Source organism: Silene latifolia, chromosome 6 (genome assembly GCF_048544455.1).
Source record: "Silene latifolia isolate original U9 population chromosome 6, ASM4854445v1, whole genome shotgun sequence".
NCBI lineage: Eukaryota > Viridiplantae > Streptophyta > Magnoliopsida > Caryophyllales > Caryophyllaceae > Silene > Silene latifolia.
Genome location: NC_133531.1, coordinates 55,048,499 through 55,053,002, shown reverse-complemented (window position 1 = coordinate 55,053,002; position 4,504 = coordinate 55,048,499).

Genomic DNA, 4,504 nt, shown 5'->3' with positions numbered 1-4,504 from the left:
GTAGAGGTCACTATGTAAATGCTATACTTGTTTACAAGTATTAATATAACGATGGATGTTTTGTTTTCCACTATTCCGTTATCATATTGTTCTATTTCTTTACCACAATTCTTATACGATATCATTTCGATTTTGATTCAAATCTCCTTATAACATCGTAACAAAAGACAAATATGAATTTGCTTCTAAAACCTCAAATGAACCATTGCTAAGGATCTCTTGTAAAGAGTATAGATTAAAGTTATTCATTATCAAACAGGTTTTTGATTCATGACTAACACTTCTACTTACAATGGATTATGTTTCACATACTTAATTGAATTAAGTACCTTGAAGCGATAAATTGTTTTGGTAATTAGTTTTGTCAGAATTCGTAATTGACCAAAATAACGCAACCACTTCAATGAAAGTTTTAAGACTAAAACGAACAAATGAAGAGAAATCTTCATGAATTCAATTTTGCTTCTCAAAGCAAAGACTCATTGAAATGAGTGGGAGCATTCTCTTAAACCGTTAAGATGAGGACGAGGTTCAAGAAGTAAAGATAATAATGGAATTGATACAAGGTAATGTTAAAGGTAAAGTTGTTGAGAATAACGATACTAAACCTATCAATCCCGACCGATAAAGTTTCCATTGTCTTAAATGTTGGACACGAGAAAGGAAACTACCCCAAATTATTGAAGAATCAACAAATTAGTTGTGGGACATCTAATAGGATCTTCTTCTTTAAATGTTTATATGCTTAACATAAATTTTGCTAGTACTACTTCGTCAATATTAGAAACCAATGGAGGTTTTCATCATTGTACTTGATACATAGGATGCTTAGAATATGACGACTAGCAACAATAATGTCGAGAGGTAGAGTAATTGTGTACTCAATCTAGTTTTTGGATTTAAAGTTGTACTTAATTATGATTATTAAGTACATAAACTCTAAATAAGAATATAAACTTGTTAAGATACAAAAGAGGTTTTCACCTTTGTGACCCTTTACACCATGATTTGATGTATGGCTAGCCCATCATCAAGGTGATTATATTCTAAACCAAACTAGAATGATATATCATGAAGATGATGTAAGACTCAAATTGGTAACCCAAGATTAAACCTTAAATTTTGGAATGATGAACGCAAGGAGTTATCGAGTACTCTTAAAACCATTAGATTGTTAATGGTATATGCGTATCTTGTATTCAAAGCAAGATGTCTCGTGCCTTTTGGTTGAAAAGGAGATCGAGGTTGTAAATCATTGATCCAAAATAGGTTGATCATTTTCTTTTACCAACGATTTAGGTCGACACTAATATGTTCACTTAATAAGGTAAATAGAGAAATTTTTGAAGAAGTTCAAAAATTCGAAGAAGCACGATTTAGTCGTGATGGGATTATCAAAGTGAAGACTTTGATATAAGCCAAAGGAAATGTGGTATAGTATCACAAGATAATCTCTCTTAGCACGCATTATGGAATGATGTGTGGTTGGATAAGTATTCAAACGCTATTCGATATGGTTTGGACTTCAATCAAGTTACTTTGGGTTACTTGATCCTTTTTGGGAATTTATCATTTTGTCTAAATTATTTTCCACTAAATCATATGAGATATGAAATGGTATTGTACCATGTTTGTAAGTTTTCACAAGAAACAAATGCTCATTTTTCCCTTGCAATTATCACGAGCACGACGGGTTTTGGGCTCATGAAGTCTGTCTTTCTAAAATACAAGTTTATTTCTAGAAGACAGAGTGGGAGAAATTATTCAAGAGCCACAAAGAATGTTATGTCGCAAGAAACTGGTCTTTCTTAAAGAGCTTATAACTTACAAAAGAAATTGGTTGATTCAAGTTGATTACTTCTAGAAAGTAATCGACAAAGGACTTACATAAGAGTGTTTAAGTCACAACTCAATACAAGGCTTAGAGCCATGAAAATCCGAAATAAAAGGCTTGATTAGTGACAAAGGGTTTTGCACTAATAAAGAGATATTTCATAGCAAGATTAGTTGCAAAGGGTTTTGCACTAATTGAAATACTTAAGTCTATTTGGATCTTCTTAGGGATTGTGTTTCATTATAAGGTTATGAAATACGTAGCAAGTGAATCTAAAACCCGCTTCTTCAAAAGAAGGAATGTATTCAATACATGTCATGAGTTTTGTAGATTCTTGCAATCCTAAGATAATGTGAAACTTAAGAGAGGGTCTTAAGTAGGACATCAATGAGTTGGAATCAACATTTTGATCATGCGATAAAACATTTCTCGATAAGTCGAGAAGTTATGTTTATACATGGAGTTTAGTGGGAGTTACGGAATTTTTAATTAGTCTGATATGTGGATGACATATTGATCATTGAGAATGATTTAAGACTTTTGGAGTATTATAATACATCTTGAATATCCGGATTTATGAAGATAAATCCACATGATATTAGCGTCAGTAAGAAGTCTTATGTTGATAAGATTCATGACTAGTTCAATTAAATTGAACATATTTGATTGATTTCATTTCCTTCCGCTGCCGAATCAATTAAAAAGAAATGATGTATAACACTTCATATGCTTTGAGTATGATGAACTGTTTTCAAAATCGAATTTAAGTAATCTTCACCAAGTAAGCTATAAAGATTACCCTTAAGTGCTTGCAGAAGCATTAAGGCTATGATGCAAAGTGTTTATGATGCAATTTTGTGTAAGGGTGTTACACAAGTGACAATTGACAATTGAGATTGCGCATGGTTTCCGACAAAACCATAATCAAAACACACTAGGATGGTTAAGATACCATTGTGGCAATGTTAATTAAGAAGTAGATTTTCTAGAATCGTTTTAGGCAATAAAGAACAATGAGAGATATTTATAACGGAAATTGAGTACACTTGCAATCATGAGATGTGCAAGAGGATGAGTCCCACACACTGTGAAAACAGTGGGAGCTATTCTTAGGCTAGAGGACCTATGTCTTGATTAGATCTCGACACGTACTCAGAAAGTTTTGTGATGCAAATGTATACATTACAAAGGAAAACGAGTATGTAGTAAGGTTGAGTAAGGTATAAGAAATTGATAAAACCTACTAACCAAAGCCTTCTCAAAGGCTAAACATGATGAGTCATGCCATTTCAACTGAATTGAAATGAACAACTACATACAAGATCAAATTAGATTATAGATTATGAAATAGTAATCAAGCATTGACTATTCATATGTGATAATCGCATTTGTCGTTCGAGTTTTACTTTAAAACTCTTTTATTATACCTTGTTACATCCAAACGGGTTGTAGAGACAATTGAACCCCGTTAAAGTGAACACGGATTAGCATGGTATTCGCCCATAGTCACTTGTATGAGGTGACGTCTCGAAGTGACTAGAGTGTGATGCGATTGATGGCAAGTTCAAATGCCATAGAGTCATGTGAGATGACTAGTCGATCACATAGGCAGACTGTTAGGAACTTTTTGTCGGGCCTTATGACCACTTATAGAGTTACGCAAATTTATATAGCCTGGTCGTGGCGAGAGTTGCTATAGTATTCAAATGAGTCGATTCTTTTGACTAAAGACTATTCACCTAAGATGGCTCAGTTTTAGATTAACTTTGATTTGTGTTACTACGACCTTCGTAAATGGGGTCAAATGGGAATATTTTGGGTTATGATGGTTGTGGCTAGTCGAAGGGAATGAGTGCGATAGGAATTGTCCATCCCCTTGTCAGGGTTAAAACAATATCTCAAGGCCACTCGAGGAGTAATGAATGAAATGCGTGGCCACGCTCGGAAGGTATCCGAGTGGATAAATCCGGTCAATCGTTATTCTCCGGATCGAGGAAACCATTCTTGATATGATCACTTGCAAATCGACCTGAAAGACACCTTGCATTGAGTGGGAGATAGTAATAGGACAAGAGAATTGGTGACGCACACTTGTCGAGGACAAGTGGGAGATTGTTGGGAAATGTGTCCTCAACAATAGTGCGATCACATGATTTAAATATCATTATTAAATCTCATTTTAAGAATACAATTGGGAAGTAATATTGTTCATCACAAACTGGTCAACATATATCGGTAATGATTGGCTGACTAGAGTTTGACATTACTGTCGTGTGACGGTGGTGATCAGTTGACCCCCTAGGTCATACCTAAAGGGCAATACTCTTAATTGATTATTTAATTAATCGTATAACGTTACGAGTTAATTAAATTACTTGAAAATTGATGGACAATTTTGGAAGTATAATTTACGTATCATTTTGAAATGTGATTAAATGAGATACGGTCTGAGTAATTGAATTGTATCATTACTCGGATGAAATTAATGTTTAAAGAAACAATCAAAATTGAATGAATTATTATAAATACAATCTGTTGTGATTTATAAATGGTAAAATATTTTGGCACAAGTAATTATGAAATTACTAAGTCGATTTTTGTATGTGACGTATTTTTGATGATACGTTGATTTTTAATATGTTAAAAATACATAACAAATTTATGTGACAT